The 12,865-nt window shown below is 40.6% G+C and overlaps 1 protein-coding gene across 9 annotated transcripts in view; it reads left to right on the top strand.

The window, feature by feature from the left end:
* NFIB (nuclear factor I B) overlaps positions 1–12,865 on the top strand; it is a 293,295-nt gene that overhangs the window by 189,011 nt on the left and 91,419 nt on the right. The window lies entirely within an intron of this gene.

Here is a 12,865-nt window from a genome sequence, read left to right as displayed (position 1 = left end):
GTACGAAACATTTTTAGAGATATCATAAATCCTCAGGTGTTACAATAAAAAACTTTACCCGTGTGTCCTGTAACCTCCTGGAAGAAGCAGATTAGTCAGTGACCACTTCCTGTGTATTCATGAACTGCCTGTGAAGGACTGACTCCAACTCCAGAATTATATAATAAATTGTCACAATCACTGCACTGAATATTCTTTTCATTAGAATTTTGGGGAAATTATGTAATGTCCTATAAATGTCTGTTCCATTCCTGATCTAAGGATGTAGGCTATTAGTTGAGGTGAATTTGGATGCACTTTTTGAACATGCTCAGAAGTGAAGCTCCGCTCCACTTATGTTAGAACTGGATTAAGGTCAGATAGTAGGTGTTCTCCTTAAAGAGAGTTTGCCAATTAAGGCCACTTTAAAGGCGTGTGCAGACTAGTGCTCCACTAGGGAATTCTGGGAAGAATGCAAATAAGTTTTCCAAGGTGTTAAATGGAAAACAATACCTCCTTTTGCTACCTTGCAAGTCAGCCCCCTTAACACCAAGCAGGACTTACAACAGTGATGGCAAACCGTTTAGATACCGAGTGCCCAAACTACAACCAAAACCCACAAATTTTTTGCAAAGTGCCGATGCGACAATTTAAGCAGTAACTTATGACTCCCTGCTCTGTCACAGGTTTAAATTGTATAGGCGCCTGAGGACACCAATACAGTAGAAAAAGGAGAAGAAGTTTGGATTATCAGTGTAGATTCCTACTAGGGTCCTGGGCTGCCTGGGACTGAAAGAGGTCTTGAGTCCTGTCTGGCGAACTCTGCTCTAGGGGGGGTGATGGTACAGGTGTCCATAGAGAAGGCCCATGCCACAGGTTCGCCACCACTGACCTACAAGAAGTCTAAAAACATGGTGTGGGATTAAGCCAAACCAGTATATCTATTCCATAAGGAACGGCAGGATTGTCCAGTGTATGTTCTCTCTGCATACTACCTTATGTTATAGTTTGCTTTTCCTCTGAGTTCATGTTTGTGGGTTAGGGGGCTCACTAAACAAATATTATTCAGTACATTTTCATTGAAAATTGTTTTTCTTCCCCGCATCATGGTTTGCAATTTATTAAAGTTATAGTTCAGTGGTAGTATCACAATAAATATTGTTTATGTTCTACCTTTAGTAACTTTGTGATTGTATTATAATGGTGCAAAAAACATTCTATTATTACTGCAAATGTATCATTTAAACATCCCCCATGTACTGTACTTGGGAGTCTGAGTCGGGGTTTGGCTTACCGACTCCACAACCCTGAATTTGAAATGCCTGTATTTTCTACAGACAAAAATGTCTGCCAAATCACCTCCAATTTCTTCTTCCTTTGGAATGCATATGGTAGATGGCATGAGAAAGGCTTCATGTTTATGTACCAGTGCAAAAAAGATGCTTGTGTATTTGTCTTCTCGGCCTGCATTGTGTTGGTGGATTGCACCAGTCTTTCCCTTATTCATCTGTGCACAGTACTTTGTCATGTTTTCTGTTATTTGCTTGGTTCTTTGTATAGCTTCAAAAGTAATATGCTATTGAAAGAACCTTTTATGGTGACTAATTTACGATTTACATGGACCACCTATAGTTTTCAGAATGACCGAGAGCCTGTGAAAATCTTTCCAGATGCTCTGCCTTAAATCACAAAACAAACCTAGCACTTTATGCATAAAACTGTTTAGGTTTCATCTCCTTTGAATACACATTTCATCCTATATATGACTTTATTTTCAGAAGTGTTGTTTTTTTCTAAGCTCCATTCCAGGGCACTACTCCCTCAAAGATTTTTTCTTAATATTAATATTCTCAGACTGCCCTCCCTCTGTGTCTTGCCCCATCAGATCAACCGAGATCTAACGTCTGGGTCTCAGCTCTCGGTCAGTCTGACACTGTGCTTTGGATTCCAGCTGCTTTTATAAAATTGTTTATTTCATATCTGAAATGTTTTTATATACATTTGCTCTGCTATGACTTGCTGGAGAAGAAAGAAAGCAGTTAGACTGGAGGCGAAACAGCCACCTGTGAAAACTAATTGCGTAGGTTGCGATGCAATGGTATCTCTGGGAGCAATCCAGGAGTAAGAAAGTGAATGTTCTGTGTATGAGGAAATCAACCTTTTATTAAAGCTAGGATTGTTGTATCTGTGTCTCATTGAAACAATCTCAGCTCATCCCTCAGGGAAAGTCTACCACAGTTTACACATGGTACACAAAAAAATGCAACCGTTCATTACTGCTGCGCATCTTTCTGCAGGAATGCACAGCTGTATTACTGTGGTATATAGCATCATAATCTTACTATATGGCAGTCAGTAGCTGAAACAGGAACCTCATTCATATTTCCGAAGGTGTTCGAGATCAGACTTTAGTAATGATGTCATACTTGGTGCCTGAGAGCTAGGTAAAAAGCCTGTCATTCATTGTTAAAGACTGCTCACTGGACTCCCCTTTTGTTTGAGATATTTTCTGTGAAAAACAAAATGGCAGCTCTGCAAAATACAAAAAAAATCTGAAAACTTCTCTAAATATCTACATTTGCCACTGTTAATAAAAATATATTAAAAGTTGTGTCCTACATTGTCTTAAAGTCTGATGTACATCTAGTCCAATAATGGGTTGGGTTGGGTTTGGTGCTCAGATTCATCTGGTTTGATGTAATTTATAAGTTAAGTCTAGCATCTGAATTTACTTTGCGATTTAGTGTGTGTTTCCAGTGTGAAAAAAACTGGGGGCCCCGTGGCCCTGTGACAGCAGAACTTGGGACGTGGCATTCCGTGTTCTGCTGCTTTCCACACCCTCTCCATAATAATCACTCCCATATTAGTGGCTGGAGGGCCGTTCTGATAAATGCTTGGTCCCCCTCCATCCTCTGGAAGCCAACAGGACATGGATGTCACAGAAGTGCCGAGTCCTGCTGCTTGGGGGTCATATGACCTTCAGCTCCTGGTAAACTTTTTACTAGGCAAGTATAATATGGGTCTTATATGTCTTGTACTATATTTTACCCGGTAAGTATAAGTGCACCAATATCTGTGCAGGTTACTATCTTTTGTCAGTGTTCTTAATCCAACATAAAAGTGTGTGTATGTAAAAGGCACAGATAGATATTTAATTTGTTACATTGTTCACAAGAACCACTTTCTATAACAATCATACTTTGGGCACGGGTCATCAGCATTTGGACACTCTTAAACCTTGCTTAGTGAAACCCGAATGACTGGTTCTTCTGGTTGGAAGATGACTAGTTTTGACATCAGACTTCTGGCAAAGTGAATTGCATTTTAACAACTTGGCCTTGAAATACCCAGGGGGCTGGCAGCCATCTCAAGGGTTGGCCAGGAGCCCCATTGACTTCCCTAGAAATCAGACGGCTGCCTAGCTGGACAGCCTGCCGTAGTTTATGTGACAAGAGCAGCCTCAAAGAATGATGGGCAGTTTGCCATCAGCGTCCTTCTGACTAGGCTGCTATGGATATTCAGACAGTTTTACTTGGAATTTGTTTCTTATTGTCTGGCAGTCATGTTAACCCTTGTGCTCTTAGCAACACTCTCAAAGCCATTTATGCAAACTCCTTCAGGCAGAGGAGCATTGACAGCCATTCTGAACAGAAACTGCTTTCATCTCATGCGGCAATTTGGTGTTGTAATGTTATGGTGGGTAACATTGGCAAGACGTTTTCTTCTGGCACTGTGGAGGTTAACACAAGTCTGGTGTGTTTCCAGCGTTCCACAACATCTTGTGTTTTTGCATTAATGATTTGGTTGCTGCTCATGTAAATAAACAGAAGAGACTGTAAAAACCGAGACAGAACACAGATGTGGAGAGACCAGGGATCATTCTGGTACCAAACCCATAGCTGTCAGCCAGGTAGAATATCAGCTCTGACTCGTGTATATACTGTAGTACACATACATTAGTTACATCAGCTGTGATGGTATTTACCATGGTTTGTGCTGGTATTACAGCTCTGCTGTATGCACTACTCGTGGTCAAGAGAGGAGCTGTTTTTTGGAGAAAGCTGCCAATTTTTCCAACCTTTGAACATTATACATTTAAGTAAACTGATGGTAACTTATATGCATATACTTATATATGCACCCTAAGGTTTCTGCTCTGTTCCAATCGTTCTTTAGATTAAGAAATGGAGATGTTATGAGGTAAATTGCGGCGTGGCATAAAACCATAGGATGGGTTACACAATGGATCTATCATATCCACCATGACTCCTGTAATAACAGCTGTTCATTCTTGATGGTCCACATCATTCAGCCCTTTCAGTCATCTCTATGGCTAAACATGAATCATCTGTGACAAAATTCCATACAAATTTGGGCATTCTACCCACTGCAGAAATTTCCTGGCTTTATTGTAACACTTTGTAAATGACTTATTTAGCCATTGAACCACATCACACTCGCTGGATATTTTTTTTTCAACTATTTCATTCTAGTCGTTTTAATGCTGGTGCCTGTGAATAGCTGGGGAACAATGGGGAGCTCTGGTAGGTTTCCCTTGAGATGGAATAACCCTTTATCAAAACTGTACAGGAATGTCAGATATTAATGCCCAGCAGAACAGCTTCATTGGTTTAGTCTTCTAGAATACCACACTAATGTTGATAGGATGCTATTAGCTGAAGATGCAGACTAGATGTGACATTGCAATGGTGGGACAATGTTAATTGACTGACTACATTACTTATTGAAGGGCAGATACATAATTGTCGGATGTGATACATGAGCATGCAAGTTGTTGTACGGAGAGAGGACCTGGTGCAAACATGTTTATTCCTTCACTTCAGCAAATCATTTTGTACTCTGGAACTTGGCTGTGAGACCTGGTAGAATGTGAGTCATTGTACAGTAACAACTTATCAGGTTATTAAAGATATCTTTCATGTGCATTTGTAAACTGCTTCACGAGCCAAGATGGAGGCTAAATGCTACAGAAAGTGCCAGACATGCTGTGTTCTACATGGATTATGTCATTGACATGGCTGCTATTAACTGATGTGACACTCAGCAAGTGAACCAATAGGTGGTAGTGTATAACATGTCTAGTAAGATGCCCCAAGTTTCTCATACACAATGAGCAACAACATTGCATCTTTAGACTCTGTAGTCCATGTTTACACTGTATGAAAATTAGACAGGATTAGTAAATTAGGAATAAAACTGGCACATCTCCCGCTAGTCTTAATCCATTTGTCTGCTGGCATGAGATGCAGCAGGATTCTTACCAGTCTCACTCAGAACTCTGTATAGTTTTGGAAGCTAACCTGTCAGCATGCTGCCTACAGATTTACTGATGTGACAAGTTTCCTTTAAGGCATATTTTGTGTATTAGGAAATAATTGAAGCACACACACAGTTACATGCATGAGTCTGAATGTTGGATTGCTCTCTCTAGATCTAGATGGACAATGGCTTTTTAGGCAATGCCTTCTGTGTGTTGGGGATGGCTTCTTTCCAGAAGCCATTTCAGTAAAGTGACTGGTTAGACATTCCCTTTAAGGTTCTGGTGGTTAGTGGTCTTTATTAATCTTAGATGGATCCTGTATTCAAGTGTAACAGAATAACACACAAGTTTATAGGAGTCTTCTGACTTGTGATAAACATGTCTGATCTTCTGGAAAGGTTGTTATATTTCTGTGTGCTGGAAAAGTGGTAGAAATAAGGCAGTACGTAAAGTCCATACTGAGCGGTTTCCTAGCTTTGTTTAAAAAGAAGTGACTGACTTTCTCCGGATGTGAGGCCACAGCTGCAGTGTTCCAGGAAAGGATGTTCTTCTTTTATGGGTTTGGAATTGGAAATGGAGCAAGTGAGACTGATGGGGTTTATGCCAACGTAATGCACTTACAGTAGTGCTGCATATTACATGATATTATATCCCGATTTACAGTACATGGAAAATCCATACAGGGCGCCTATGCTTTTTCTCAAAACAGAAGATTATCATGTTTCATCAGTGTAGCTGTATGAGGGCTTGTATTTTGTGGGATAGACTTGAGTGTGCTATTTTGAGGTACATAGATCTTATTGACTCACTTATAACATTTTTTTCCGGGAAAATAGAAAAAAACCTATTCATTCCAGGGCTAATTTTAGCCTTGGCGAAAATTGAAAATGCCCCCCCCCCCTGGAAATGATGCTACCGCACACACTAGTTGTCAGTCAGTGACACAGACATTAGAAGTATCTAGTACCTTACAGGTGATCATCTGCTTCATCAAGAAGAGGACTTCTTTACTCCCTGCCATGGTTTATTAATTTATTATATATACCAAGCCCCTGACTGAACTCCAGCACCCAGCTAATTTATATACATATCTGATTTGTTTATATACAGTTCCACAAATTTATTTATAACAGCTCCCATACACATACTCCTAAATTAAATTATACAATACTCCATATAAGGCCACTCAGGTTAATTAAAATCCAGCCCCTATATACAGATCCCCCATAGACAGTTTATAGAGCCACTGTGCACACAGTATGCAGGGCCTCCCCTATAGCATATGCACAGCTTCCTCCCCTCTTTCCCCCCCCCCCCCACGGGTATATGCACAGCCCCCCCCCAGGTAAATGCACAGCCCCCCCCCCCACACAGGGATAATGCACAGCCTTCTCCCCCATGTATATACATAGCCTTTCCCCCCATGTATATACATAGCCTCCCCCCATGTTTATGCACAGCCTCTCTGCCCCCATGCCCCCATGTATATGCACAGCCTCTCTGCCCCCAATGTATATACACAGCCTCTCCGCCCCCCCTTTTTTATGCACAGCCTCCCCCCCCCCCCTCCCCCAGTATGTGCACAGCCTCCAGCTTAGGATATACACAGCCCCCCCAAAAAATAATAAACCTGGTACCTACCTCCAGAAACTGGTACTCTCCCGCAGCTCCGTACATCACCTTAAAGGCTCCGATGTAATTAATTTTTTAGGTAGTGCGGACTTGCCAGTATTTGGCAAATTCATACTACTGATGGCAAAATGCTGCCTCTTAAAGGGTCTGCAATCTGCCACCTGAGGCGAAGATTTCACCCCGCCTCATGGCAGATGCAGCCCTGATTCTTTCATTGTTTTGTTACACAATAAATTTGGCACCTTGAATGCCTATGGCATAAATAGTACAATTCATTTATTCTCTCTACATATACAATACAATTACAATAATTACAACTATCAATAGCTACTTTTGCACAGTTATTGTCTCCTCAAGTATTCTTCCCCTACTCCACACCATTTCCTGTCATGGGCATTGAGCACCCAAGGGAGGGTGGAGGGAGCTTGATGAACGCGGAGGAGAGACTGAGACACAGGCTTCGGCTTCTGCCACACACTGCTGGAAGGTAATGTGAAATAAAGTTTTAAAAAGTACTGAAATTATTCAGCTAAAAGAAAGGTGACATTTATTTAATAGCGCTCTATAGGAACCTGTCACTAGATGTATTTGTGAAAAATGTGGTGATAGGTTTCCTTTTAATCCCATTATTTTGTTTAGATGGTGGTAGCACAACTCTCCCCCCACCCCTAATCTTGTGAGTATATATACTGTGAAGGATTGCTAAAAAAGTGTTTTTATGCAGAACAGTTAAGATTTTTCTTTGGTGATGATTAAAATTGAAGCAATGTCATAAACCTGTAATGATGTTCCATAATTATTTGATTTATATATGAGGAAGAAAGGTACTTAAAAAGCTTTAGGAAAAATTAGTGTGCCTGGTGGGAGCCGTGAAGTACTGTCAATGTGTTGTTTGCTGGAATGTTTGTCCATTTGTTTAAGGGTAATGCTGCCAACCAGCAAGTTTCCTAGCCAGGGCTCTGAACCAAATGAACATGGGAATTGGAGAACAATGACATTGCACAAAACTGTACATCCTCATTCATGAATATGCTTTTTAAAGATTTGCACAAAATCTGATGTGAGAAATGAATAATGCTCCACTTCTTTTCTACAACCTCAGCCTGGCTACATGATAAAATTGGCAGAAGTATTAAAGTCAGCATTTTAATTACTACTCTATTCTAATAAAAGAACCGCCCCCCCAAAAAAAATTGTATACAGTAATGTATTAAGAAAATCTAAGTAGCTATGAACAGTGGGGGTCACGTTGGGTTTCAGTGATGGAGTTGACTACGCTGCTTTGTCTGGAGCTTTTTATAATACCTATGACTAAGGCTACATTCACACTGCCGTTGCCCGCCCGTACCGTACCGTAGCGGGCAATGGCAGTGCACAGGGAGAGGAGGAGGAGGTGAGAGCAGCTCACCCCCGCCCCTCTCCATAGGAAGTTATGGCGCACGGCGCCGTACTACGGACAAAGATAGGACATGCCCTATCTTTTTCCGGGGTACGGTGCCGCACGTAGGGCGCCGTGCGCCCATTGCCGTCTATGGGGGACGTATATTGGCCGTATATATACGTCCCCCAAACGTCAGTGTGAATGTAGCCTAAGGTCTGAGGGAAGCCTCCAGAACCGATGTGAACACTGGCCAAGCAACATGTTCTCATCTTTCACAACTGCATGTAGTTTCAACTTCTGGTACTCAGTTGGGTTCATTACATGGAACACTTAGGCCAGGAGCATGTGACTCTTTCACTATGATGCGTGGAGTCCTGTCTTCTGCATTGTGGTCAGATTGTGAAATACATCCTTCTAGCCTTACTAATAATAGGGTCCGTGTGCCATATTTCTTGTGTCAAATATAATAAGAATTTGCAGAAAAGACTGGCAGATTCTCGAATACAGATGTGAACAGATTTAGTGGGACACTAGCCCAAAGCAACCACTAAGGTCACTTTTTCAAATTGATTATATGCTCTTGAAAAAATGAGACCTCCACCCTGCTACATTTTCCACTTTTCCCTAGCATTGTGTAGTAGGTGTGTAGTGGAGGATCGCAGACCAGACAGAACAAAGCTCTAGGCAGAGAGTGGCCTCTTATCATACAGGTGAGTGCATTAGCAAAAATGAGTAAATAGAAATTTCATGCTGTGGAAAAGTGCTGAGGTAGGGGAATTAAGAAGCGGTGATGATCTTGTTATGTTAATGTGTTTTAGTATCGCTCCCGGGATGTCAAGCTGTTCTGTCTGTATCATGCAGGTGCGCCAGTCTACAGACCTGTGTACGCTAGAGCAATCGTCACCTAGGAAATGGTTGTCAGTCTTCTTTTATATTCACCATATGCAAGTGTATCTCTGTACAGATCATATGGTGCAGTGCAGGCAGTACATAAGCCATACTGGCAATATAGCAGTACCCTTGTTTGATAAGAAGTGTGGCATTATTATGGCACAAACGTGTCTAGAAAGTATCAGCTTGACACTCAGAGAAGGTCCTGCTCCTGGGTGAGTTTGGAAACATTGCAGTCACCCAGTGGCAGAGTCCCTCATCCTTCCTGACGTGTAGGAGGAAGTCCTGTTTATACTGTGATGGACACAACAGCTGCCTGCGCAACCCTTCCTGTGTTGGAGGGATCCCTGACTGGAGCTCTCCTTGACCTTGGCCAGTAAATACACACCACTAATCACAAAGGCTCAGATAGGAGAATTCCTCTGTGAGGGCTTTTTAACCCTTTTGTTTTCATGGAAACATTGCTAAGTATAGCTCTCGGACTACAATGGCTGTGAAGGTGCCTGTAAATGTGTGATTGGTAGAGTTCATAGTGGTATCTTTAAAATGACATCTTTGTACATGAAAATGGTCTTTAAGTGATTATAGGTAGAATATCTATTGTCTACAGGTACAGTAGCAGCAACGTTAAGAAGGAGAGGACATTTCATATTATCGTTTCGATAGTTAAAAGTTTTCAGTAAACACACAGTTTCCTAGATCTCTTTTTGCTATTACTTTTATTACTATTTATTGCCTATTTCTAGGTTATACAAATCGGACCATGTTCATGTGAACAACACATAGTAAGGCTACCTGCACACAATGAGAAAATGAGGACGTGTGTATTTTCTACAGCGAACACACGTCCTCATTTGCTTCTATTGGATCATGCACATAGCCATGGATTCCACAGCCCCATGAGCTGGCTGATACGCAAAGGACACACAGGATATAACTTGTGAGTTACATGTTACCAAATGGTCCCTGGTGAGTTATTTAATGACTATTTATTTTCTAAAATAATAATGTTCTACAACTATGAAAGAATAAATGAAAGCAAATGACTGTACAGTGTGCATTGTTTCCTAATAAGAGATATCTACCATTGCAAATATTTGACTCCTATATGTTAAGCAGGTTATCTAGTATAGATAAGAAGGCCCTGTTCACAGTAGATTTCCCTATATGTCAAATATATATTGTTGTATTCAATGCATACAATGTAATACATCATTTCTTTTTTATGGAACAATAATATAGTGATGTGAAAAGTGGAATAGCCACATATTGAGATGCTACTGTCTTATAGACTGTGAGTTGTAATCTCGTGGGTATAGAAAACAGTGTCAGGTCCTGATCATGGGCCTTTCCCTATCAAACTTAGTCACACGTGGAAAGAAGCAGCACTTAAATGCAAAATTCAGAACTGAGACAAAAGCTCATACAAATTAGTGAAAAGAAAAATTGTAACTCTCCAATTAAAGTGAAAAAGATTTAACATACTTTATTTAATGTTTTGGCCCCTAGTTGCTGCGGGTGTAGGCCCCAGTGACTAAGGTCGGAAATGTTTCTGCTGTAGACACATGGTAAATATATACACCCCATCAATAGGGAGGTCTCCCCACATGTAAGTTTGAGTCTAGTTTTTGCCAGCAGTGTGCTAATTATGGGAAACTAATCTTGTGGCATAGAATGGTTTCACAGTACGTGCTGAATAAACTTATGTAACTTTGTTTCACATTACCTCCACTTGTGGTTTGTAGGCTGGCAAGCCGTGTAGTGTGTACTGCAGGGCTGATGAGGGAGTTGGCTCAAAGTGCACAGCTTTTCACTCTCAGTCCAAACCTGCCCATTTCTTATTAATCTTGGTTATCAAATGAAAGGAACAAACTCCTGACTAAGGTTTCTTTTATTAACTAGGGATTAATTGCACCAGATCACATAGGGAACTTGTTGACAAGAAAGAACAGTGCGAGTAGGATTGGTGAAAAGGGGAGAATGTTTCACATGTACGTTTTGCCCTCTGCTAAGAGTACAAATGCCAGCAGATACTGTATGTCTGGAGTACCACAGCTTTGAGACTGGAACACGCCCACCTTCTTCCAAACCTTTAACTAGTTAAGGTTAGCGTAGCAATAAGGTGTGCAGCTGTGCCAGTTCTGTTCTAGAAACATGAGGTGTAAGAGTTCCTTGTCTTACAGTCCTGATCTATACAGAATTACGTCTAGGTTGAGAAGACTGGTGCTGTTTTTAATGAACATTTCAGCTACTTTCCTCTGAAGACCTTTCCCACATCGGAGAGCACAGAGTTAAGAGACTGATCTGTGTTAAATTGAACATTCAGTATTGCAGGGTCCCTAATCCCTAAGCAGATGCTTTACCAGAGTCTCATTATTGTCCAGAAGTGGCTCTTGTATGAGAAAATGCAGTCATGCAGAAACGGCACAAACACGATTGACTTGGCTATTGTCACTTAGTTTTCTTTGAACATGATGCTTTATTAGTTTAATACCACACCAATTTTATTTTTAGTTTTACACCATTTTATCATATTTCCCATATTTATCAATTTGTACTATATTCCTACTTTTTTCATTGTATTATTGAGAGTGGTAGCTAGACTTTCTATGGTCATTATGTTGTCCTAGTGCTAGATCTAGGGAGCCAAATTGGCTTATTGCACCATGCACTCAGGGCACATACTGGGCACTCTTTGCCTTGTGTTCAAAGCCTTTTTTTAATTGAATGTTCATGCTGTACTAGTACTGGATAAATTATTGGATGAATTCTACTTCATTGGGCTATAGGGTACTACAGGGGTGCTCATTTTGGGCATATGAACAGATTTTTAAAATGTTACCCATACCAACACAGAGGTATTGCGTTCCAATTAATGCTGGAGAATAGGGCAAATCCGTTACTTATCTTATCTGCAGGTGCTACATGTAAATGTGTTCATAGTTTAGAGGTCAGTTGAGCCTTCAGTTGGCTTTCAAGGAGATTAAATGCAGATCTGCAACAAAAAATGTAAAATAATTTATACCTCATGTTAATTTTTGTGCATAAAAGTGTTTCGCTAGTACATGTGATTTTCAAAATCATAGTGTCACATATTATAATTATATATGGATTTCTGCGGTGTCATAAATGTACATACAGTCCATTCACCATTATAGTGTTTTTAATGAGGTAATATCTACGTATACACAGACGGTCCCAAGTGCTTATATCAGTCTACAGGATTGTACATTATTCCGTCTTTACCTGTGTCGGATTATGAAACTCCTACTGCTGTTACTGTTCTGTGGTTATAGAGGGTGCCGTGATGCATTCTACATATCTTGTATCACAGAATGCCGTTTCACCGTCTTACATGTACATCAGGCTATGAAACATCCATGTAAAAAGAATTGATGTAAATGAAATGAGTTTGTAGATATCATTTTGTATAAAATGTGTTTCTAGATATATTGCTGAAGTGCAGATCCCAGGTGCCTATATACAGTATGGAGATACTGTCCTTCTCAATGAGCTGTCTGTATATAGAGCATAAACAATGAGGCCATTGTTAGAAGCAGCTCCACATATGTGAGTTAGAGAAGGATGTGCTATTTTATGCTGGAGGATTACTCTGGCATGCATTTGTTGCCCTTGCATGAACCATTCACGTGTCTGCTAGTGAGATATAAAATTACAACCCCACCCTCCCTCCTTCTTAA

The sequence above is a fragment of the Engystomops pustulosus genome, chromosome 1, assembly GCF_040894005.1.
Source record: "Engystomops pustulosus chromosome 1, aEngPut4.maternal, whole genome shotgun sequence".
NCBI classification, from domain to species: Eukaryota; Metazoa; Chordata; class Amphibia; order Anura; family Leptodactylidae; genus Engystomops; species Engystomops pustulosus.
This window is presented reverse-complemented; position numbering and strand designations above follow the sequence as displayed.